Source organism: Hyperolius riggenbachi, chromosome 1 (genome assembly GCF_040937935.1).
Source record: "Hyperolius riggenbachi isolate aHypRig1 chromosome 1, aHypRig1.pri, whole genome shotgun sequence".
NCBI classification, from domain to species: Eukaryota; Metazoa; Chordata; class Amphibia; order Anura; family Hyperoliidae; genus Hyperolius; species Hyperolius riggenbachi.
This window is the reverse complement of record NC_090646.1, coordinates 110875911-110902988: the sequence shown is the minus strand read 5'-3', so window position 1 is coordinate 110902988 and position 27078 is coordinate 110875911. Positions and strand designations below refer to the sequence as shown.

General features: G+C 41.9%; 1 long non-coding RNA gene across 2 annotated transcripts in view; it reads right to left on the bottom strand.

Moving 5' to 3' along the window:
- Window positions 1-27078, bottom strand: part of LOC137545989 (uncharacterized) — a 50840-nt gene that overhangs the window by 6168 nt on the left and 17594 nt on the right. For both annotated transcript variants that reach the window (XR_011026144.1, XR_011026143.1), the window contains exon 3: window positions 22206-22339. This is a non-coding gene — a long non-coding RNA (uncharacterized lncRNA). The remainder of the gene's footprint in view (window positions 1-22205; window positions 22340-27078) is intronic.

Below are 27078 nucleotides of genomic sequence, written 5' to 3'. Positions count from 1 at the left end.
TAGTGCTGATTTCATACAGTATTTTTGCTGTCCATAGTGCTGATTCTAAGCCTGCTGCATGTACTGTCCATGGTGCTGATTCCTAGCCTCCTGCATGTACTGTCCATGGTGCTGTTTCTAAGTCTCCTGCATGCACAGTCCATGGTGCTGAATTTGCGCAGTATTTGTGCTGTGCATGCTGCTGATTCTAAGCCTGCTGCATGTTCTGTCTAAAGTACTGATGATTTCATGTAGTGTTTGTTCTGTGCATGGTGCTGGTGCATGTACTGTCAATAATGCAAAATAGAGATGGTCAATAAGATGCTAGTAATTCTTGTTTGCATAGAAATATAATGCAAATTGTCTCCTATATTTCTGTCATTTACAGGTGGCTGTAAAAATCTGACTGATCTTATAGGTTTTGGACTAGTCAGTGTCCTCATGGGGTATTTTCAGTATTTATTGTTTGTTTACAAAAGCCTGGAAAAGATCCATAAAAAGACGGTGACTGGTGTCCCATACTTATTTTCAAAGATTTTGGCAGTTTGACTGAGCAACTACCATTCCGTAAGCATTTTTTTTAACTGATCTTGTACAGCGCTGCTGGAGACTGCAGCCCTGTACGGATGTACACAAAGGGAATTTCTTTCCCCTTTCGTTTAGAAACAGCCAATCGCGGCTAGCAGGCTAATCACGGGAACTCTGTTCTGTGAAGTGGCAGGAAACGGTCGCGCATGCACATGGCCATTCCCTGGGAAACTGCAGCCCCAGGACTTGACGCCAATTGGCGTTAGACGGTCCTGGGGCTGCCGCCGTGGCCACACCCATCAGCGTTAGGCAGTCCCCAGGTAGTTAAAAAAGAAATCTCTGAGAATCCTACATGAGGAGATGGACTACTCCAAAACGTATCACATCTGTCAATTTTTTACAACCTACCGTAAGTGACTGCGACATAGGAAAAAGGTAATTTATAATGCATTTTATTATGGGACAATTTTTTTGTGGTAGTGGTCTTTTAAGGCTCAAACATGATCCCTATGGGTGACACTGGTTGAAGGTGTGTATGCACCTTAGGGGCTCATTTCCATCTGGACAATTTTAGCCACATTTTGGAAACACATCGTAATGCACGATTGCAAGGACATCAGAAGTACTTAGACTGCTCTGTCTGATGTTTCCATACATGCGTTGCCATTCACCGCGGAATCACAACGCATGGTTGCATGCGTTTCAGCACGTTGGTACACGAATCCCATTCACTGCAAATGAATAGGATCGCAGGCACCTCTAATATAATCATGATGCAACACAGAGCCATGCATCATTCACCACGGCCACCTGCGTTGAAAGTGGAAACCGATGCTTCAAATAAAAAGGTAACATTAGAGTGCAGAGAGAGAGAGAGAGAGAGAGAGAGAGAGAGAGAGAGAGAGAGAGAGAGAGAGAGAGAGAGAGAGAATGTACAGGGTTTTGCAAAGCTGTTATGCACAGTGCTGACATTCCTGCATGCAGAGTGAAAACAGGCAGCAGGAATCCGCTGTCAGGCATAAGTAATAAGGCAAACATGCCTATGTTACTTCATAGTAAATTGCCACATTTTTGCAGATTTGGTTATTCACAGATTTTTCTTTAACATATTCCTACCAGGGACTCTAGTTTTATTAAAAAAACAGAGTACGTCTTTTGAATGTGTAAAACGCTGATACCACTCTAATATATCCACATATTTGAAAACGAGACACATTTGAATGCATTTCTTCAGGGTATAATGCTTCATAAACACATGCATACACAAGTAAATAAGTACTCAACTTAAAATGCCAGTCAGCACAACACAACTGAATACAAATGGGCTGGAGGAGAACATGGTGTTTAAATCAACCTTCTCTTCATTTTTACTGAGCTGAACATCATAGTAATTGCAGTGCTTATCCACACAGAGCAAGCTATACAGTCTGTTTAAAGTGCACCTCCCATATAGCAGATACGAGACACACAAACCTGTTCAACAAGGAAAAATGCAAAGTGTAGTAGCCAATAAAAAGCAGATAGAATTTAATCTTCAGTAGTTTCTTGCAATAAGCAAAAATCTAGTTGGTATGGGCGGCTGCACTTTACACTTCTTCAGTTTAGCTGTTTTCAATTACTTTTTTGAGCCAACCAACATTATTGCAATAGGGGAGAGCTAAAAAAAAAGACACCTTAAACGTAATTATTAATTTTATAGCATATGCTTAAAGAGGAACTCCAGTGAAAATAATGTAATAAAAAAGTGCTTAATTTTTACAATAATTATGTATAAATGATTTAGTAAGTATTTGCCCATTGTAAAAACTTTCCTCTCCCTGATTTACATTCTGACATTAACAGTCACATGGTGACATTTTTACTGCTGGCAGGTGATGTCTGTGGAAGGAGATGCTGCTTGCATTTTTGGCAGTTGGAATCAGCTGTTATTTCCCACAGTGCAACAAGGCTCCCACAGGGTGATGTCAGTACCTCAGTGCTGTGAGGAGCTGACATAACACTGTGGGAGGGGTTTTACCACAAAATCAGCCATACAGAGCCCCCTGATGATCCATTTGTGAAAAGGAATAGATTTCTCATGGGAAAGGGGGTATCAGCTATTGATTGGAATAAAGTTCAATTCTTGGTTACCGTCTCTCTTTAAAGGGTAACTGTAGGGGGAAAAACACCCCAAATGGGTACCCATAGAATAGAGGGAAGCCTGTGTATAATCCAGAGGCTTCCCTTGTCCTCCTTCATTGGGCCATTCTTGTGCTGCATCTACCAAAAACTGTCAACAACAGCGCTTGCACAGTAGCATGGACCTGATCAGGCTCTGCCTTTTCCACCCAAGGCCCGAGTGAGTCCGTGGTACCGCACAGGTGCTGTGCGGCCACATGCCCGCAATCTTTGGGGGGGATATGGAAAGCCTCTGGAGGAACCAGAAGCTTCCCTCTACCAAGGTAAGTATTGTTAATGTTTGTTTGGAATCCTCACTTTCATTTTAAAGTGATAGTGAACCAGGGCAAATAAACAGCGCCTTCATTCATGAATTAAATCTTAAGAGTGAATGAGAAATGTATGTTAACTGTGGCAGTCTTGTCTATCCAGGGCTTGTTCTAGACTTTGCTGTCTGAGGCAAACCTGTGAGGAGGCGCCCCCCCCCCCCCGACCCCCGATTTGGAATGAACAGCACCCGACAATTTGCCCTGCACTATAGATGCAGTGTGACCCACAATAATCACCCCCAGTAGTATAGGTAGATAGGTAGCCAGGTATAGGTGTCCCCATATAGGGGGCAGGACGGTGTATATAGGTTAGCCAGGTAGGTGACCCCAGTATAGGTAGACAATAATGTTGCCCCCAGTATATAGGTTAGCCAGGTAGATGTCCCCAGTATATGTAGACATAATAGTTGCCCCCAGTATATAGGTTATCCAGGTAGTTGCCCCCATTATAGGTAGACAGTATAGTTGCCCCCATTATATAGTTTAGCCAGGTAGGTGCCCACAATATAGGTAGACAGTAATCCTCCTCTATGAGAGTCCCAGTCCTCCCCTGGCTAATAGACATCAGTCAGCGGCAACCCGCAGTGCTGCTTTGAAGAGGAGGCATGATAGAAGCTCCTATAGCGTAGCGGCGCATACATAGTTACATAGTTACATAGTTTAATAGTTATTTTGGTTGAAAAAAGACATACGTCCATCGAGTTCAACCACTATAAAGTACAACACCAGCCTGCTCCCTCACATATCCCTGTTGATCCAGAGGAAGGCGAAAAAACCCTTACAAGGCATGGTCCAATTAGCCCCTAAAGGGAAAAATTCCTTCCCGACTCCAGATGGCAATCAGATAAAATCCCTGGATCAACATCATTAGGCATTACCTAGTAATTGTAGCCATGGATGTCTTTCAACGCAAGGAGAGCATCTAAGCCCCCTTTAAATGCAGGTATAGAGTTTGCCATAACGACTTCCTGTGGCAATGCATTCCACATTGCTTCCTGTATATTGCAGTTACCAGGGGAACCGCTCTCCTGACATATTCACAAGGCAATAAGCGGTGGCCGTGGGGGAAGGAGAGGGCAGGGTGGCGGGATGCTGCTCTAGCGTCAATGCCGTCTGATGCCAAAGTTTCACTTGTCGTTATGTGTGTCCCAGTGCGGTGTCTATCTCTCACACACTTTGGAGGTGTCAGTATACTGTGTAATGGGCTGTGAGAACTGTTAAAGGACCAATTAGTGGCAAACTTCTCCTCAATATGTACTAGGAACACCCCCTGTTTTTCCTATTATTTCGCATAAATACCCCTCCCCCAGAAAAGCCTCACAATTCACACACAACGCTGCCCTCTGCTAGTTGCATGGAATGAGTTCCTTATAGTGATGTCACAACCATTACAAACAGGCATAAAAGGCGGATGAGCATATTTTTGTTATAAACTGTCTATTCAAGTTTTCTGCAGTCTGGCTTTTCCATAGCACTTTTGATATTTGTGGCCAGTATTATTGTTAGTATTATTTTAAACCATAAGTGGTCAGTAGCGTTACTTTAATAAAAATTATAGTACATGTGAATTGATAGGCATATGATGGCTGCTATATTTATCTCCTTTTAAACATTATCGGTTGCCTGGCAGTTCTGCTGATATACTGTATTTGGCTGCAGTACTATCTGATCATACACTTGAAACAAGCGTGTGACTAATCTAGTCAGACTTCAGTCAGAATATTTGATCTGTATGCTTGTTCAGGGTCTATGGCTAAAAGTATTAAAGGCACAGGTTCAGCAGGACAGACAGGCAACTGGCATTGTTTAAAAGGAAATAAGTGTCAGCCTCCAGATCCCTCTTACTTAATGTGTCCTTTAAAGCGGACCCAAAGGCAAAAGCAAACATTTTTTTAATTAAATATATTTAGTTTCACCACTCTGACACATACAAAGATAAATAAACACTCCTTGAAGCCTATGAGCATTTCAGTGCATGCTTTTCACCCTTCTCTTTTCATAACTAGGGTTATACAGGTGGCAGCCATTACTTCTGAGCTTAGTAGGAGGTTTTAGATCATGGGTGTGTTTGTCATCAGCTACCCTCCCTCACAGGGGCGTTATCTATGTGAAATCTCACACAAGCTGAGATCACCTTCCCTGTGACATCATCAGTAGCAGCCTGTGTTTTGTTTTTTACCTCCTCCACCAGTTTGCCGGATTCTGTCCCGGCAATATGAAAGGAAGGGAGGGGTTCCTCCAATAGATGTAAAATATTTTATATTTGTTATCATGCAGCTGAAAAAAGGCTGCTATTTATTATAATCATTTAGAAAATAGATTTTATTTCGGAAATCTTGTATTTTTAATTTGGGTCCACTTTAAAGGAAAATTAAACTGTATGGTGTATGAAAGGGGCCCTTTTGAAATTGAATGTTCTGACTCTGACCTTTGCTGTACTGTAACTATGTAGATTGCAAAGGTTGTCAAAAATAGTCTCTTATCATTTGTCTTATCATTTGTTTTCTTGGCAAGATTACATGCCTTCTTCTTTTTGTGTCACTTGGGATGCACAGAGGGAGCTCAGTCTCTTTATTCGCATTACTCCTGCCCTCCATCCTATTTGCCACTTGTTCTTAGGGCTTTTATAATATACTAGTAGACCCAAGCCCGTTTAAAAACGGGCTCTTGGTCTTTTTCCCACCCGTACACGCCCGCACCCGCCCACCTCGCTCGTCCTTCCAGCTCCCTGGTCCCAGCTGTCCGTTACTGCGCACATGCGCAGTAACAAAAAACCTGGGACACAGGGACAGCTGGCTGCTGGACGCAGAATACAGAAGTACTGACAAAGTCAGAGCTTTCTGCACCAGTAAGTACCCAACCATACAGTATTTTTGTCACTTAACACTTTGTATCATTAATAGTAAATTACTGTTTTACTAATTTGAATTATTCCAGGACAGTTATACATATATATGACTATTAATACTATTATCTTTGCATCTTGCACCTGTATCAATAATAGTATCAAATTAACAAAGTGCTTATAATTCTTAGATCATTTAGAAACTTTAAATTCTGTAGCAGGCACAATGTGAGTGTTCATTGCTGATTGGAATTCCCAGTGCTATGAGTACATTTTGACTATATTGTCAAATAATGGTGTGGATAGTGGATACTGATTGCTTCTGATTCATTGTACTATGAGGTCCTAAGATTTTATCCTGGATTGGTTCAAATTAAATTCAAATTGGTTCAAATTAAATTATCTTATTGAAGGCTGTTTTAACTAAACCAGGGGGTCAAACTCAAATACAAAGTGGGCTAAAACTGCACACTGGGACCAAGTCGCAAGGCCAACCACAATGTCTAGTGGTCCCCTCCCTCCCTTATAAAGGTCCCTAGTGTCTAATTACCTCCCCACCCTCCCCCTATACAGTTCTCTGGTGTGTAGTGACCCCACCCCCTCCCCTATACAGTTCTCTGGTGTGTAGTGACCCCCCTCCTCTATATAGTTCCTGGTGTCTAGTGGTCTTTCCAACCATATACATTTCCCTAGTGTTTAGAGATCCTCCCTCCCCTGTACAGTTCTTTGGTGTCTAGTGGTCCTCCTCCCACCCCTATACAGTTCCCTGGTGTCTAGTGGCCATCCGCCAACAGTACATATTTTTCAGAAAACTGCAAACATGCATAGGTGGGGTGATTAATTAGTTACCTCTGTGGATTTTCAAAAAACATGTGGTGTTGTTGGGCCTTCAGGACAGGGTTGGGACGCACTGTTATGAGGGACAGAGCTTTATTTTTTTTTCTGGGGAGGGGGGCTTTACTTGTCATACTTGATTCCTTATAAACTTCTACTTGAGCCTCTCTAGTTTCAAAATAGTGAGGGTCAAGTATTAGCCCTGACGGTACTGTATATACAATAATCTGCCCCGTGTTTGGATGATATGCTGATGCTTTTGTCTGATAGAGTGATCACCATTTGCAACTTTATCTATAGCAATGTAAGTACTTCCTTGGATGTTTAACGCTAGGTGTTAATGGGGAAATGATCATGCCATTAAGGGGCAATGATGAAGAATCTAGGTCTTGATTATTCACTGACTCCACAGCAGAGCAGACGTAATCTTCCCCAGCCATATATTAGATGGTGTGTTTATTAAGTGGTCCCCCTGTAGTTACAGAGTACTCATCACTTTTAAAGTGAATAAAGCAACCATGTAACTGATTCCAGCAAGTGTCAACAGTTCAAGTCTCTGAGTGCTTATTGATCCAAATTCAAACAGTTCATTAATCTGAGCGCACATTATATGGATTTTTCAATGTAATTTTGAAGGGGCTGGAAAACTATTGAATGATGAGGAATGATACTCGAATGATGTTTTCATAGTTCACCTCCCTGGAGTTTATGGAATACAGTGCGGTATTAAGAACTGTATAATTTGCAGTAAACAAAAGGGGTCAGGCATTCACAGAAAATACTCGTTTTTTCTAATACTCTGTTGCTGGATTTCCCATTTATGGTCCCCAGGGATGACTTTTCACTTATGCATATGCATGGGATTATTAAAGGGGCACTCTGGAATGATGTAAAATTCCATTGTTTAATGAGGTTTTCTATATTGTAGAAAATACTTAGAAAAGTACACTTGTTACTGAGATAGTCCCTCCTAGGGATGGTCAGAACTCAGAAATGCCCATTTCCAAATTTCGACAATGCCAATTTCCGTTTTTTCCGATTTCCGATTTTCCATTTTTAGACTTTCCGTTTTCCGATTTTTTTTACTAGTGTTAGTCATTTTTGCATCAGAGAATGCAAAAAAAAATAAAAAAAAAATTGGAAAAACGGCAATTAGAAAAATGGAAAATCAATTGTCTTGTGATTGGTCTAAAATTATTGCAGTGATCTGAGTTTTGCTGAAAAATTCTGCATTCTCTGATTGGTCCAATGCTTCCGAGTTCTGTGGTTGGTCTAAAATTACCGAGTTGCGTTAAATCGGATTTCTGTAGAATTCCGTTTTCCGATTTCCAAATTCCATTAGTGAACTGTCAATTTCTGATCAGAAATGCAGAAATTTAAATTCAGCGGAATCCAAATCAGCATCCCTGGTCCCTCTATGCAGGAGCTGAATGGCTGCCTTGCAAGAACAAGCAACATACTGCAGAAATTGCTATTACTTCAATGGTTTAACGTAGAAAAGAGATGACCTTAAAGCAACTGTTGTTAACATAACAGGTACTGTATAAATACTGTGTGCTATGCAAGCTTATCACCTCAGCAGCTTCCCCCACTAGTACTAATGGAACTATGTTGAGTACAAGTAGATCCCTTAATTGCGTACGAGAGGAATCAGCGCGGGAGACTTGGGCGCAGGATACAGCCGTTATATGGCTGATCCTGCTGCTGCACAAGTCCCGGCCGTGTTAAATACTATTCCCCCTCCAGACCGCCATCGATGGTGGGGAATGAAATAATTTGGCTTCCAGCAATTGCTGCAAAGCCGAATTATTGTGTTTTAAAAGTAACTTCAGCTCTGTCTTCTGATGGCGCCAAAGTTACTCCCTGTGCGCTGCTATATCTGTAATTCCTATTACAGCCTATGGTGGCGCCGGCTGCGCTCAAGTCTCCTGCGCTGGATTCACTGTGTTCGTCCTTAATTCGAACTTCTTGTTGTGGACAGCCAGCCACTCTCCCTCCCACCATAATTATGCCTTCTTTAAAGCACAAGGGACAGCCATGCTATCCCAGGAAAAAAAAACATATTTAAAGTGAACCTCCGGACTAAAAATCTGCTCAGCAGAACTGAAAAGGCTTGGTGTTTCTTTAACCGTTTCACAGCATCAGAACGTTGTTTTTCTTACCAAAGCATCATTTTTAGCTGCATTTTTACCTAAGCTCCACCCATCAAAGAAAAAAAGGACAGTTGGAACGGTTTCTCATGCTCCCTGTCACCTTCTTTCAACCAAAAAGATGGCTGCCATCATGAAATCAAACATTTGCCCACAGTGTGGGTAAGAGATTATATTACCTATCTATTTTAATTAACATAACTAATGTAACTTAATGACAGTATGTTTGTTTAGGCTGAAGTTCCTCTTTAAGTAGATAAATACTTGTTCTACTTACATAACATATATATTGTACTGTTCACTTTTTGATTTATGTGAATTTTATGTAATAACTAGTAAATAAAGAAAAAACTATTCCAGGCATTTTTTTCACCTTTACTACCTCTGACTGAAGCTCATCCTGATGTCATTTCCTCCCTTACTCCTTTTTTTTTACCCTAGAAACTGCACTGTCATATCTAGCTTGCTTTGTAAACACCTAGATTGGATTTCAGCAGCTTCTGCAGAGTGGTGGGGTTTATTTCCCTTGTCAGCATCGTATCACACTGAACTTCCCTCAGCCAATCAGTAAGGTGCAGGAATGTGGGAGGGGAGATAACCAGATACCAGAATAGAGTCAGGCTGACTGAGACAAGATTCATTGCAGCAGAAACATTTATAATTATATTGGAATGCTTGCAATGCAGACTGCAGGTAGACTACATAACAAACCCAGAGCAGTGAGTAAATGGAATTTGATTTTGTGGCAGACCATCCCGCTTTAACCAGACTTCTCTTGTTTTGTTTGTGAATGCTTTATAGACTGGCCTCTGCACCAATGCAGAGGCTGCCAAATGTCTATCTATCCTCTAACTCTGGGGTCCCTTCTGTAGCAGTCATGCAGCTATAGCCCTATGCAGGATGTGTGTCACACACCACAGGTGTGTGTATGTTACTGCAACTGCACAACCATGTATTCGCTCTCCTTTTGGCAGCCCTCACTGTGATTTGTTATGTCCCAAGTGAGAGCTTTGCAGACTTTTCCATCCAGTAGCAGATAAGTTATAATGGAATCCATTAGATTTGCAGGTTCACACTGGCTCTTCATAGATTTCCAACATTAGTCTCCTATAGTATGGTTGATAAAAAAGTGGATTTTTAATATGGTTAAAGGATACCCAAAGTGACATGTGGGATAGACATGTGTATGTACAGTGCCTAGCACACAAATAATATGCTATGTTCCTTTTGTTTTCCTCTGCCTGAAAAGTTAAATATCAGGTATGTAATTGGCTGACTCAGTCCTGACTCAGACAGGAAGTGACTACAGTGTGACCCTTACTGAAATTCCAACTATAAAACACTTTTCTAGCAGAAAATGGCTTCTGTGAGCAAGAAAGAGATAAAAAGGGGAATTTCTTATCAGTGAGGGTCACACTGTAGTCACTTCCTGTCTGTGTCAGGACTGATACCTACCTGATACATACCTGATATATAACTCTTTAAGGCAGAGAAAGAAAAAAATGGAACACAGCATAGTTATTTGTGGGCTATGCACTGTACAAACACATGTCTATTTCATCATGTTACATGTCACTTCAGGTATCCTTTAAGGGAACATTGTGCATAGATGCAATTTTAAAGAGAACCTGTACTGAAAATAAAAAGTCAAAATAACCATACACGGGTCATAATTACTTCCTGTGTAGTCTACTCCTCATCTCTTTCTCCTCTGCATCCCATTTGTCCACTGTGATCAATGGAATTCTCTGTCCTCCATTTTAAAAATGGCCATTACCCCATAACAGCTTCCTGGTCAGCACACTGTAATATTGCCCACTCGAGCCATAGGGAAACATGGACATTACCTTCCACATTCAGTTGTAACTGACAGCTGCTGATATATAACTGACAGCAACTGGTATATTGCAGTTCTGAGAAAATATTGTCAGAACTGGAAGGGATCACTGTAATAAGAAAATGGTGAGCTTCTGAGAGGAACTGACGGTGAGGTTAGTATGTAAGATTCATTTGCAGCTACATCATGTGTTTATTTTAAATAATTTTCCTTGCTTCGGGTTCCCTTTAAGTAGCTTGTTTAGGGGTGGAGGTTGGTGCAAGTCATGGGTGTATCAAGATATTGCAGGAGCCCAGAGATAAAGTCTGCCTTGTGTATCAAGTAGGCTTTCAACATGTCTGTGGATGCTAAAATGTTACTCTGTGGGGCTAAGTTTGATTTTCTGGGATAGCTGTTCTTTTCTTGCTGATACTGATGAGTGTCATTGACTGTGGTCTCTACAAGCTGCCGGATCATACTTGTATGATTGCCAGTGCTGTGTACGAGGCTTTAACCCTCCTGGCGGTCTAATAAATTCATTCCGCCAGGAGGCAGTGCAGCAGTTTTTTTTTTTTTTTTTTTAATCATGTAGCGAGCCCAGGGCTTCAAAGAACGGGATTTCCTGGAGGGCTTCCGCCATGGCGACGGGGCGGGATGACGTCAGCGACATTGTGACGTCATTGGGAGTCCCAATCCACCCCTCAGCGCTGCCTGACACTGATTGGCCAGGCAGCACACGGGGACTGGGGGGGGGCGCGGCGCGACGGATAGCGGTGATCGAGCGCGGGGTTGCGGCGATCAGTGTGCTGACGCAGCTAGCAAAGTGCTAGCTGCGTGCAGCAAAAAAAAATTAAGCAAATTGGCCAAGCAGGGCCTGAGAAAACCTCCTGCGCGGCTTACCCCGAACCCCGAACTACGGGGTTACCGCCAGGAAGGTTAAAGTGAACCAGGGGTGAAAATAAACTAATAAGATCAACAATTGTATCTATCTCCTACTCCTAAAAATGACTCTTTTAGATATTCCATTTTATGTTATATTTTATGTTTAAAGGACAACTGTAGTGAGAGGGATATGGAGGCTGCCATATTTATTTACTTTTAACCACTTGAGGACCACAGTCTTTCTACCCCTTAAGGACCAGAGCCTTTTTCTCCATTCAGACCACTGCAGCTTTCACGGTTTATTGCTCAGTCATACAACGTACCACCTAAATGAATTTTACCTCCTTTTCTTGTCACTAATACAGCTTTCTTTTGGTGCTATTTGATTGCTGCTGCGAGTTTTAGTTTTTATTATATTCATCAAAAAAGACATGAATTTTGTCAAAACAATGACTTTTTTAACTTTCTGTTCTGACATTTTTCAAATAAAGTAAAATTTCCTATACATTTGAGCACGAAAGTTATTCTGCTACATGTCTTTGATAAAAAAAACCCCAGTGTATATTTATTGGATTGGGTAAAAGTTATAGCGTTTACAAACTATGGTGCCCAAAGTGAATTTTCCCATTTTGGAGCATCACTGACTTTTCTGAGCACCTGTCATGTTTCATGAGGTGCTAAAATTCAAAGATAGTATAAATACCCCCCAAATGACCCCATTTTGGAAAGAAGACATCCCAAAGTTTCCACTGAGAGGCATGGTGAGTTCATAGAAGATTTTATTTTTTGTCACAAGTTAGCGGAAAATGACACTTTGTGACCAAAAAAAAAATGGAAAAAAGTTTCCATCTCTTCTAACTTGCGACCAAAAAAAAAATGAAATCTGCTACGGACTCACTATGCTCCTCTCTGAATACCTTGAAGGGTCTACTTTCCAAAATGGGGTCATTTGTGGGGTGTGTTTACTGTCCTAGCATTTTGGGGGGTGCTAAATTGTAAGCACCCCTGTAAAGCCTAAAGGTGCTCATTGGACTTTGGTGGGAGAAATATCTCTTTGCTGGGTGGGAGAAATATCTCTGTAAATGACAATTTTTTGATTTTTTTTTACACACAATTGTCCATTTACAGAGATATTTCTCCCACTCAGCATGGGTATGTGTAAAAATACACCCCAAAACACATTATACTACTTCTCCTGAGTACGGCGATACCACATGTGTGGCACTTTTTTGCACCCTAACTGCGCTAAGGGGCCCAAAGTCCAATGAGTATCTTTAGGATTTCACAGGTCATTTTGCGACATTTGGTTTCAAGACTACTCCTCACGGTTTAGGGCCCCTAAAATGCCAGGGCAGTATAGGAACCCCACAAATGACCCCATTTTAGAAAGAAGACACCCCAAGGTATTCTGTTAGGAGTATGGTGAGTTCATAGAAGATTTTATTTTTTGTCACAAGTAAGCGGAAATTGTTTTTAATTGTCTTTTTTCACAAAGTGCCATTTTCCGCTAACTTGACAAAAAATAAAATCTTCTATTAACTCACCATACTCCTAACGGAATACCTTTGGGTGTCTTCTTTCTAAAATGGGGTCATTTGTGGGGTTCCTATACTGCCCTGGCATTTTAGGGGCCCTAAACCGTGAGGAGTAGTCTTGAAACCATATGTCGCAAAATGACCTGTGAAATCCTAAAGGTACTCATTGGACTTTAGGCCCCTTAGCGCACTTAGGGCGCAAAAAAGTGCCACACATGTGGTACCGATGTACTCAGGAGAAGTAGTATAATGTGTTTTGTGGTGTATTTTTACACATACCCATGCTGGGTGGGAGAAATATCTCTGTAAATGACAATTTTTGATTTTTTTTACACACAATTGTCCATTTACAGAGAGATTTCTCCCACCCAGCATGGGTATGTGTACAAATACACCCCAAAACACATTATACTACTTCTCCTGAGTACAGCGATACCACATGTGTGACACTTTTTTGCAGCCTAGGTGCGCTAAGGGGCCCAACGTCCTATTCACAGGTCATTTTGAGGCATTTGTTTTCTAGACTACTCCTCACGGTTTAGGGCCCCTAAAATGCCAGGGCAGTATAGGAACCCCACAAGTGACCCCATTTTAGAAAGAAGACACCCCAAGGTATTCCGTTAGGAGTATGGTGAGTTCATAGAAGATTTTATTTTTTGTCACAAGTAAGCGGAAATTGATTTTAATTGTTTTTTTTTCACAAAGTGGCATTTTCCGCTAACTTGTGACAAAAAATAAAATCTTCTATGAACTCACCATGCTCCTAATGGAATACCTTTGGGTGTCTTCTTTCTAAAATGGGGTCATTTGTGGGGTTCCTATACTGCCCTGGCATTTTAGGGGCCCTAAACCGTGAGGAGTAGTCTTGAAACCAAATGTCGCAAAATGACCTGTGAAATCCTAAAGGTACTCATTGGACTTTGGGCCCCTTAGCGCACTTAGGGTGCAAAAAAGTGCCACACATGTGGTACCACTGTACTCAGGAGAAGTAGTATAATGTGTTTTGTGGTGTATTTTTACACATACCCATGCTGGGTGGGAGAAATATCTCTGTAAATGACAATTTTTTGATTTTTTTTTACACACAATTGTCCATTTACAGAGAGATTTCTCCCACCCAGCATGGGTATGTGTAAAAATACACCCCAAAACACATTATACTACTTCTCCTGAGTACGGCGATACCACATGTGTGGCACTTTTTTGCACCCTAACTGCGCTAAGGGGCCCAAAGTCCAATGAGTATCTTTAGGATTTCACAGGTCATTTTGCGACATTTGGTTTCAAGACTACTCCTCACGGTTTAGGGCCCCTAAAATGCCAGGGCAGTATAGGAACCCCACAAATGACCCCATTTTAGAAAGAAGACACCCCAAGGTATTCTGTTAGGAGTATGGTGAGTTCATAGAAGATTTTATTTTTTGTCACAAGTAAGCGGAAATTGATTTTATTGTCTTTTTTCACAAAGTGCCATTTTCCGCTAACTTGTGACAAAAAATAAAATCTTCTATTAACTCACCATACTCCTAACGGAATACCTTTGGGTGTCTTCTTTCTAAAATGGGGTCATTTGTGGGGTTCCTATACTGCCCTGGCATTTTAGGGGCCCTAAACCGTGAGGAGTAGTCTTGAAACCATATGTCGCAAAATGACCTGTGAAATCCTAAAGGTACTCATTGGACTTTAGGCCCCTTAGCGCACTTAGGGCGCAAAAAAGTGCCACACATGTGATACCGATGTACTCAGGAGAAGTAGTATAATGTGTTTTGTGGTGTATTTTTACACATACCCATGCTGGGTGGGAGAAATATCTCTGTAAATGACAATTTTCGATTTTTTTTACACACAATTGTCCATTTACAGAGAGATTTCTCCCATCCAGCATGGGTATGTGTAAAAATACACCCCAAAACACATTATACTACTTCTCCTGAGTACAGCGATACCACATGTGTGACACTTTTTTGCAGCCTAGGTGCGCTAAGGGGCCCAACGTCCTATTCACAGGTCATTTTGAGGCATTTGTTTTCTAGACTACTCCTCACGGTTTAGGGCCCCTAAAATGCCAGGGCAGTATAGGAACCCCACAAGTGACCCCATTTTAGAAAGAAGACACCCCAAGGTATTCCGTTAGGAGTATGGTAAGTTCATAGAAGATTTTATTTTTTGTCACAAGTAAGCGGAAATTGATTTTAATTGTTTTTTTTTTTCACAAAGTGGCATTTTCCGCTAACTTGTGACAAAAAATAAAATCTTCTATGAACTCACCATACTCCTAACGGAATACCTTTGGGTGTCTTCTTTCTAAAATGGGGTCATTTGTGGGGTTCCTATACTGCCCTGGCATTTTAGGGGCCCTAAACCGTGAGGAGTAGTCTTGAAACCAAATGTCGCAAAATGACCTGTGAAATCCTAAAGGTACTCATTGGACTTTGGGCCCCTTAGCGCACTTAGGGTGCAAAAAAGTGCCACACATGTGGTACCACTGTACTCAGGAGAAGTAATATAATGTGTTTTGTGGTGTATTTTTACACATACCCATGCTGGGTGGGAGAAATATCTCTGTAAATGACAATTGTTTGATTTTTTTTACACACAATTGTCCATTTACAGAGAGATTTCTCCCACCCAGCATGGGTATGTGTAAAAATATACCCCAAAACACATTATACTACTTCTCCTGAGTACGGCGATACCACATGTGTGACGCTTTTTTGCAGCCTAGGTGCGCTAAGGGGCCCAACATCCTATTCACAGGTCATCTTGAGGCATTTGTTTTCTAGACTACTCCTCACGGTTTAGGGCCCCTAAAATGCCAGGGCAGTATAGGAACCCCACAAGTGAACCCATTTTAGAAAGAAGACACCCCAAGGTATTCCGTTAGGTGTATGGTGAGTTCATAGAAGATTTTATTTTTTGTCACAAGTTAGTGAAAAATGACACTTTGTGAAAAAACTATAAAAATCAATTTCCGCTAACTTTTGACAAAAAATAAAATCTTCTATGAACTCGTCATACATCTAACAGAATACCTTGGGGTGTCACTTTTCTAAAAAAGGGGTCACTTGTGGGGTTCCTATACTGCCCTGGCATTTTACGGGCCCAAAACCGTGAGTAGTCTGGAAACCAAATGTCTCAAAATGACTGTTCAGGGGTATAAGCATCTGCAAATTTTGATGACAGGTGGTCTATGAGGGGACAAATTTTGTGGAACCGGTCATAAGCAGGGTGGCCTTTTAGATGACAGGTTGTATTGGGCCTGATCTGATGGATAGGAGTGCTAGGGGGGGTGACAGGAGGTGATTGATGGGTGTCTCAGGGGGTGGTTAGAGGGGAAAATAGATGCAATCAATGCACTGGAGAGGTGATCGGAAGGGGGTCTGGGGAGAATCTGAGGGGTGGGGGGGTGATCAGGAGTCCCCAGGGGGCAGTTTAGGGAATTTTTAAAAAAAATAGCGTTGACAGATAGTGACATGGAGTGATTGATGGGTTATTAGGGGGGTGATTGGGTGCAAACAGTGGTCTGGGGGGTGGGCAGGGGGGGGGGGGTCTGAGGGGTGCTGTGGGCGATCAGGGGGCGGGGGGGGGGGAAATCAGTGTGCTTGGGTGCAGACTAGGGTGGCTGCAGCCTGCCCTGGTGGTCCCTCCGACACTGGGACCACCAGGGCAGGAGGCAGCCTGTATAATACACTTTGTATATATTACAAAGTGTATTATACACTTTGTAGCGGCGATCGCGGGGTTAACAACCCGCCGGCGCTTCCGAGCGGCCGGCGGGTTGTCGTCGCGGGTGGGCGGAGCCAGTTGCCGGGGGAAGCGCGCGTCATCAATGACGCGATCGCTCCCCCGGCATGCCGAAAGGACGCAACTCCCTTGGGCGTATTGCGGTCCTTTCGGCGTCCACTTTGCCGCCGCCCATCGGCTGTGGGCGGTTGGCAAGTGGTTAAGCAACACCATTTGCCTGGCTATCCTGCTGATCCTCTGCCTCTAATACATTTAGGGATAGACCCTAAACAAGCATGCAGCATATTAGGTGTTTCTGACATTGTCAGACCTGACAAGATTAGCTGCATGCTTGGTTCTGGTGTTATTCTGACACTACTGCAGCCAAATAGATGAGCAGGGCTGCCAGGTAACTGGTATTGTTAAAAAGGAAATAAATATGGCAGCCCTCACTTATCTCTCGCTACAGTTGTCCTTTAAACCTTTACAAAGTACATTTAATGCTCTATTGTCTATTGTTTTTTGGACCTGCACTCTTGCACAGGACAGAAGGAAAACTTTCTAATTTACCCTCATCTGTGGCTAATCATCACTGTAATTTGATATTTCAGCCGTGTCAGGCCAGGAATCTCCTCAGCCACAGCAGAGCTGCTAATTTGGAAACACAGGATGTTAAGAATATGTCTGCTTCCATGAAAGCAGGAAGTAGAAACACTGCAGATGTATTGCAAGATTAGTATCAGCTGTAACAAAGAAATGTTTTTCTTTAAGGCTGGTTTCACAGTGGGACGTTACAGGCGCACGTTAGAGCAGCCTGTAACGCAGCCCACCGCACAGTAATGAAAAATCAATGGGGCTGTTCACAGTGCGGACGTTGCGTTACATTGTAACGCTGCGTCACAAGACAACGTACTGCATGCAGTACTTTGGACGCGGCTGAGCCGCGTTAGACTGCTTGCACATGCTCAGTAATGTTGGGGAGGAGCGGAGAGCAGCCAGGCACATGGCTAATTAATATGCACTGCACGTTATGACGTGCAGTGTTTACTTCCTGGAGCAGCCGCTCTGTGCGGCGATTGGCTGGCGGGACCACGTGATGCCGCATGCGCACAGGAGTGCGCATCACGGCATCACTGACGCCAGAGTGAGCTGCACAACGCGGCTCACTCTGACGGCCAGATCCAGCACCACCAGGCGTTGAGTTAGGGGGACGTTATGCGACCTTAACGCCCCCTCTAACGCAACGTCCTGGTGTGAAATTAGCCTAAAGGCTATAATGCTGTTGTCTTTTAGAGCAGAGAGCAAGTTCTGAGTTTGTGTCCACTTTAATTGTCTCAGAGCTAAATTACATGGACTATTGACCTTGTTTTCTATCCTCTGCAGTCAGAAGCTGTTCTCTGCAGGGAAAGGTTTTATGGCTGTGATTCCTTATCAGAGTAGGTTATGCTATAATCCTACAAGAATCCAACAAGAGAGCAGATGTCGCTTGTATGCCCAAAGGTTAACTCTCTCAGGCAGGAAAAGAAAAAGGAACAGCCTAAATATTGTACATACAATTTTATCTTTTCATGTCACATGTCACTTTGGGTACACTGTATCATAAACTGCAGAACTAAATCCAGTCTGCTTCATACAACCCATCCAGTCTCTCTGAAGACGAGAAGTTGTGAAGTGCACATTCAGCACGGCCCTGAATTTCCTGTTGGTTTTCCTCTTACGTTCATGCACACAATTGTATGAATGACTGTAAATTGATTGTAGATGCAAACAATTAGCTCATCAATTACATATGCAAACTCAAATGCTTCTGTTTTCCTCTTAATTACGCTGCTCATTATACTAAGAGAAATACCAAATGATGATAAACAAAGTTTGCCGCTAGAATGGAATGCCTTAAAGAGCGCTGAAAAGGCTTGTTTGGCAGTAATTTTGGAGAAAATAGTTCCATTTGCATAATTGTGATTTCATTTCACTGAAGCTAGCTCAGGGGAGAATGAGTAATCTCCTCTTTCAAGGCTTTAGAAGATCTCTCAGCCACACATGGAATAAGACCACATTAAAGGCATCTTTCCTATGATGGGTAGACCTCTGTCTCCTGTGCCTAACAAGCCCAATGGCGGTTCAGGAAATATTTTGAGCATTCCATGTAGCGTATGGGTTGTGGAATACACATGTAATATACAACGAGGGACTAAATGGAGCGTATAATAATGAAATTTGCCATGGCATATGTCATACAGCCCACAGAAAGCAGTTTTCAGTGTACATGATTGCTTCTGGTACAACCTACATAGTGCTAGGAGAGTAAATGAGGCAGAAGGATGTGCATCCTGTATCTGCACACTAAGCATGTGACATTATGTTACTTAGGCCATTCTTCTGCTGCTGGTACTTTTTTTTTTTCAATGCCTTGAAGGTCGGATCAACTTAAACTGAAAAAACAAACAAACAACTCTAAGCAATAAGTAAAGCAATCACTAACACACTAACACTGCAAGTGTGCTAAAGTCCAGAATGGCATTTCATAGCTTATTTGCAGACAAATAATGATTTGCCACTTTGTATGGCTTATTAAACAGTTGTAAGGAACTGGCTTAAAGGGGAACTTCAGCCTAAACAAACATACTGTCATTAAGTTACATTAGTTATGTTAATTAGAATAGATAGGTAATATAATCTCTTACCCACCCCGTTTTAAAAGAACAGGCAAATGTTTGTGATTCATGGGGGCTGCCATCTTTGTCATGGGGGCAGCCATCTTTTTGGTTGAAAGGAGGTGATAGGGAGCAGAAGACACAGTTCCAACTGTCCAGTGTCCTAATAACCCCTCCCAGCTGCACACGCTAGGCTTCAAATGTCAATTCAAAATGTAAAAAAAAAAATTGCACCAAAACAGCAGAACGAGAACAACAACATCAGAAATCCCATCATGCTTTGCACAGCATCAGGGGAAAAATGCCCGGGCAGTTTTCTTCTGTGCAGCTAAAAATGAGGCTTGTATAAGAGAAACAAAGTTCTGATGCTGTGAAACTGGTAAAGAAACACCAGGCCTTTCCAGTGCTGCCGAGTCAATTTTTAGTCTGGAGGTTCACTTTAAAGAGAATCTGTATTGTTAAAATCGCACAAAAGTAAACATACCAGTGTGTTAGGGGACATCTCCTATTCCCCTCTGTCACAATTTCGCCGCTCCCCGCCGCATTAAAAGCAGTCAAAAACAGTTTTAAAAAGTGTGTTTGTAAACAAACAAAATGGCCACCAAAGCAGGAAGTAGGTTGATGTACAGTATGTCCACACATAGAAAATACATCCATACACAATCAGGCTGTATACAGCCTTCCTTTTGAATCTCAAGAGATCATTTGTGTGTTTCCCTATGCAGCTGATTGAAGAGTTACAAGCTGATTGTTTCTGCCTGGTTGTCTGTAATTCTGCAGTATGTGACTCATCAGTATGTGAACAGAGGATTTATCCAGCTTGTAAAAGATAAGAGAGCAGAGAAAAGCTGGCTTATGTAAATAACACACACACACAGGGGAGTGTGCATAGAGGGGGCCTGCAGTGGGGGCATGCATAGCAGATCACACTGAAGAGTTGGCAGCCTTCCAGACAGAGGCCGACAAGTCTGACAAGGGAAAGATAAGCTAATTTATTACAGAGATGGTGATAGTATAAAGTGCTGCAGTAAGCCAGAGCACATTATAATAGGTTTAGGAACCTGTAGGATGGTAGAAAACACAATGACATTTTTGTTACAGAGTCCCTTTAAAGTGTACTCGAGATGACTTGACGTGATGAGATAGACATGTGTACATACAGTGGCAAGAACACAGACACCTATGCCATGCTCCTTTTTCTTTTTTCTATGCCTGAAAGAGTTAATATCCAGCTATGGAACTGACAGTTTTAGTTGTTATATGTTATGTTATAGTTGTTATCATATTATTTTGTTTGTATGTACAGATTTTTGGTTATCAAAGATATTATAGTATGTGGAAAAGGGTGTTTCTGCAGAGGGAGTGGTTAGGCAACACCAGGGGGAGTGGTTAGGGTAAGGCACCACCCTGGCGACGGTTCATTTTCGGCAACACGGAGGGGTGGGGGGGTGGTTAGGGTTAGGCATCACCGGGGGGGGGGGCAGGGTTTGGGGTTAGGATTAGGCACCACGGGGGGGGGGGGGGGGTTGTGGTTAGAGTTAGGCACCACCAGGGGAGTGGTTAGTTTTAGGCACCACCAGGGGAGGGTTCTGTCTTTGTGAGAGTAGCGTTGGGTTAAGCTGTATTGCTGAATACGTAATGATTTTTAATGTTAATACCTTTTCGTTATTATTTCTCGTCTGCAATGGTGTTTATCGTTACCCAAGTTTGACAACAATGTTTATTGTTATCAGATTTCATTATCCATTGGTGCCATTTTGTTATCCAGCCGGGCCCTTTTTTCACTGCGCCCTTTTTTCATGCATGCCAATAGTTCATGTATTTTTGCTCTGGGGTGCTTAATGCCTGGTACACACCATGCAATTTCCCATCAGATAGATGGGTGGATCGATAATTTTTGACAGATCTGATTGGATTTCCGATTGTTTTTTTTTTCTTCTGATCACTTCTATGCAAATCGACCAAAAAAAAGATCAGAAATCAGATCGGACCTGTCAGAAATTATCTATTCGACCCATCTATCTGACAGAAAATTGCATGGTGTGTACCAGGCTTTAGATACTGCATTTTAGCAGCAATAATAAAACAATAAATCTACTTTGTAAATGTTTATACATAAAATAAAACCATGAGATGTCTAAAAAAGTCATTTTTAGGAGTAGGAGGACAGATTCAATTTTTATCTCATCAGTTTATTTTCACCTTGGGTTCACTATAAAGTGGAACTAAACTCAGAACTTCCTCTCTGCACTAAGATTATCCAAATGAGCATGATAAACTTTATGGTAAAAAAATGAATTACAATTTATTAAAAATGTAAACAATTCTGAAGTTTTACTTGGTTTCATTTTTGCAGGGAGCACTGAAAGAGTTAAGCCTCAGTGTTTACAGAATGCCAGAGTTCCCAAGGCAGCGCTCTCCTGCAGTCTATTCAGAGTTGCTGATGAGAGCTTTAGACACGTTCATCTTATATTTAAAATACATAACACAGATATGTGGATTCTACAGCATCTATATGTGTAATGAAAACTTTTCATTGTGTGCTGTGCAAGAGTACCGGGCCCCTTTAAAGTAACTATTTATGAAGCCTGGATAGCTTAAAATAAAAACTTTGTACAAATTAAATTTGAAATGATCAAGTGGTAATTGGACCCAAAAGAAGCCAAGGGAATGTCTTGAATGATAACTGCACATTTGTAACAAAATACACCATGCAAGCTGTCACACAATCATAGCAAATCTGTTCATATTAATAATCAAACCGTACACCTACCTTACTTTTTTTTTTTTACTGTGTTTTTCAATGCTTGTTTGCACTTCTCCCTTGCAATCTGTACAATGAGCTGATGCAATCAAGGCAGTTACAGTAGCCCCGCCTACAGAATCTGAAGCTGCTTATTCTTGTGCCTGTGGTTACATGATCAAAATGTCAAGACAGGAGTTTTAGATGCAGACATCTCGTTTCACACTAAAAGATAACATTTGAGATCTTACTTATCTTATTTCTAGATCTATGCCTGGCCTTTAATGTTTCTATAATTTGCAATGCAGTATAACATAGCATGTTGGAGATATATACCTAATGGAAATAAATAAACCTCTTCCAGTTATGTTGCAGATCAGAGCTTACACTGCCAACATGTATAACACAAAATTCTGCACAACGTTCTAAATGGAATCTGGCCTGAAAAAATATTGCTGGAATACAGCCGTGCTTTCTATTAGTTCTCTATTAGCCCTGCAGATAGCACTTTCCACTGCTAGTGAAAAATGATGAACTAAAGAGGTGGAATGATTATTACAAGAGCTACTTTAAGCTTTTTTCCTTATGTGCATTTGCCTCATTACATTTATCCATTTGTAGAAATAATATTTTCTTGGCTGTAGGGGAAACATTAAAGTTAAGCTATGTTTTATAGGTTTGGTTTCAAGTACAATTGTCCAGCTGTCCGCAGTTTAGAAAAGCCCTTTATATATTATGTCTTGTCTTGTATATTAACGCTGTCATGGCTGGTGCCTTAATGCTTTTGAAATTAAAAGATTAAAATTGAACTGATAAAGTACGTGTACTGGAAATGCGATATTTTGTGTTTACAAGCAGTCTCTATACTATTTTACTGGTGACTCCATGACTGCATAACGCGTGGGGTTGTTCCACCCCTCCAACCTGATAGGATGATGATGATATATATATATATTATGCAGTATATTATATACTACTGTGGCCTATTCTTTTTGTCGATCCTCCCTCAGGGCATTTTGTTGTGGCAAATGTAAACCTATTTTTCTATTTAAAGGAAACCTTAAGTGACATGTGACATGATGAGATAGGCATATGTATGTATAGTGCATAGCACCAATATAAATATGCTGTGTTGCTTTTCTTCTTTCTCTGCCTGAAAGAGTTAATATGCTACTATGCAAATTACAGTTTTTTTCCAGTCGGGACCCAGTTGGACTATTGATAAGGAATTACAGCTATAAAATATTTTGTTTTTGGAAGCCCAGTTCTCTGCCAGGAGAGGATAGAAAAAAAAGGTCAATAGTTCATATATTTGAGCACTATGAGACATAGAGACAGACTTCTACATTCAGCTCAGACAAAACAATAAATATGCTTTTTTTAATGGCTTTAAACATAACATAAAACTGTGGGATATCTAAAAGTCATTTTTAGGAGTAGGAGGATTTATTTATTGTATTTATAAAGTGCCAACATATTATGCAGTGCTGGACATTAGTTAAGGTTACAGACAATATTTAGGGGTGACATACAGCAATATGACAATACATGAATACATGCAAACCAGATCATGCAGCACAGTATGAGCATAAGGTAATGCTTAGTCAGTCACTGGATGGGAGCATGGAGATTAGGCAAGTTAGGTTCACTCAGATCCATATAACGGGTGTACAGTAATGGAGGTGCATGAACGGGAAGGAGACATAAGGAGGAGGATTCTGCCCAAAAGCTTACAATCTAGAGGGAGAAGTAGGGAACTTAAAGCTAGGGGACCAGAGTTCAGCTTGGGTTAGAGCTCCAGTGAGGGGGAGTAGGCCAGAGTTAAAAGGTAAGTTTTGAGGGCATTATTGAAGATGTTGAAGGAGGGAGAACCCCTAATGGGGGGAGTTAGGGAGTTCCATAGTGTTGGAGCAGCTCTTCAGAAGTCCTGGAGGTGTGCATGGGATTGAGTGATGCAGGGGACAGTCAGGCAAAGTTCATTGGAGGAGCGGAGTGAGCGGCTAGGTGTGTACCTCTGAGTAAGATTGGAAATGTAGGTTGGGTCAGGGATGGCCAGGGTGGGAAGATCATAAATTCCGTTTTGTCCAGGTTTAGTTTCAGGAACCTAGCGGATATCCAGGAGGAGATGGCCGATAGGAAGACATATAGATACAATAGAGGATAGATACAGTTGTTTAGGTCTTCACTTTGTTTTCACTTAAGTATCACTTTGAGCCACCTATGTTGTGCCCTTTCCTGGGCGAAATCTCTGTGATGAACTTCAGAGAGGCTGGTATCTATATGTTGACATGAGGGACCAGGAAAACAGGAAATTTAAAACTTGTGCATCTCCATTACAGCATAAAATCTAATCTAATAAAAAAAAGTCAGGTAAAATGTACAGCCTAAACTAAATTATATTTATTGAAAGTTAATCAGAAAAAAACATGACAACAGTCACAACTTGTTTTTCACTGTATTGAGTGGAACTAATCTAGTGGTGGCAGCACTACCAGGGGCGTAGCAATAGGGGTTGCAGGTGTTCCCCATCCCCTTCTTGCACCTCTGATACTGTAGTTGCCATTGGCAGGTTTTGGTGCGCTGTATCAATTGTTATGTATAGAGTGCTTGGAGGGGCCTATTGTAAAACTTGCATCAGGGCCCAAAGCTCCTTAGCTACACCACTGAGCACTACAGTAAACCAAGCAAAACTGTGGTGGTCAAAAAGGAAGATTATACATTTTAGTTATTGCCTTCTGCAGGATAATGAAACAATGAGACAAACATAAATATGAGAATTGTGTGTATCTGTAACTCCTCCTCCTGCCTCAGCCCTCTTGGGAAAAGTGGAGTGTCCCTTTAACTTTGACAAACACACATAGATGAATTGCCAAAAATACCCATATCAGCTTTTATAATGGGCTCTACAAGTGAAAAGATCAGGCTGTGAGTCTTTTCTGGCTTTATTCATACATAGTTCAGACTGAAATCGTTTCATGACAGATTGCATTTTTTAACTGGAAAATTTGTGATCTTCTGGCCTATTTCTTTGATACTTTAACTATGGAAACTCTGCGAAATCCCATTCCCGGCAGCAGCGTTCTATTCACAGATGTATTTCACATTGATCTATACATGAAGTGGCTCCATGAATACCGTTTACTCCACAAAACCCGAGTGACAATATTCATTGGTTAGATTTGACATACAAATCAAGATAAAATGCTTTTATGCAAATATGATTTCTCCATAATAATCTCAAGTATTCTGCTGCAAGGAATTATCCCTGCAGGCTGGCAGCTGCAGACAGTGAATTAAAAATGGCTTTCTGTATGTGGAAATCTGTTATCTAATCAGGGCGATCCTTGGCGGGTACATCAATCTAGCGCCGGGCTGGTGGTGGCACATGATGAATGACACGCTGGTGTGATGTGCACGCTTTGATGACATCACAGACATTGGCTTTCCTGTGTGCCACAGTGACGCTAGTCTCTCAGCTACAGCCTGCTCTTTTTTGTCTTCCCAGCTGCCATTTGATGAAATCTAAGAATACATATGTATCAATGATCATTTTCTTTTAAAAAAAGAAACGTAAAGAGCCTTTTAAAAAAAAAAACACACAGAGGAATATAGATGGTACCACATACGACATTCTTTAAAGTGAATGCGAGGTGTAAATAAACTGATGAGTTTTAGGTAGCCCACGGTTTTATTTTATATTTAAACATTTACAAAGTAGATTTAATGTTTTATTGTCCTTGCTCAATGGATATGAAGTGTCTCAGAGTTAAAATACATGAACTATTGACCCTTTTCTATCTCTCCCCGCCCTCAGTAGTTGTAATCTGTCAGGAAAACTTTTTGTCCATAATGTGCTTATCAGTGTGGTTTACTAGATTCCCGACCAACGAGACAGAAGCTGTTACTTCTATGCCTAAAAATGAACTCTTTCAGGTAGCAAAATAAAACAAGGAAAACAGCCTGGTTATTAACCTTTTGGGGACCGACATAGTTTGAATCTACATCCAGCAGGTGGTGCTGCCGTCCTGACTGGACGTTGATTCAATGTCTGCGCTAATGAACTGTCCCGACGCGATCGTGCGCACCGGAGAGGGGAGATTAAGCTGTCATATGACAGCTGACATCTCCCCTCAGTGATCAGCAGCCATCGCGTATGGCTGCTGATCATGTGATCACTACGATCGCTGTCGGATCGTAGTGATCAATTTGACAACTGCGCTGGCAGGGGGGAAAGAAGAGGATCCACTCACCTCCCTGCCATTCCCGTGACGATCGGCACCCCCCACCGCTCTTGTCGGCATCTCTACTCCTTCTGACGTCAGCGCCGGGTCCCGGCTTGATGACGTCATCAAGCCGCGGCCCAGAACTGAGCATCAGTAGGAGCAGAGATGCTGGCCGGAACAGAGGGGTCCGCTGCGGCTCGTTGCTGGAGCCTGGAAGGTGAGTGATGGCTGCTGCGTGCAGGGAGGACATCTGGCTAAAGGGGGGGACACACAGCCCACCACACCACAGAGGGTATCCGGCTGCCTGACCCCCCCAAACGCGCCCCCCCCCCCCCATTCAGCAAAAACGCCTGGTCCTTAAGGGAAGTTAGGCGGGCGGTCCCGAAAGGGTTAATAAGTTTAGCACTGTACATACAAATGTTGATCTCATCATGTCACATGTCGCCTCAGGTACACTTTAAGGAAAAATGACCTGCCTGGTGGTTGTGTTGATTTTGTGTGTCTAACACATTCTAACTTAGGGACCCAGAATTAGTAGTAGTACTAATAGTACTAATTACTGTATACAGATTGGTTGTTCTGACTCTGCTGTGACTCCACTGACAGCACACTTAGGCCTCTTTCAGATGAGAAGAAGCTGAACTGCGTGCTTGTCAGGCAATTAAGCCTCCTGGCAGTCA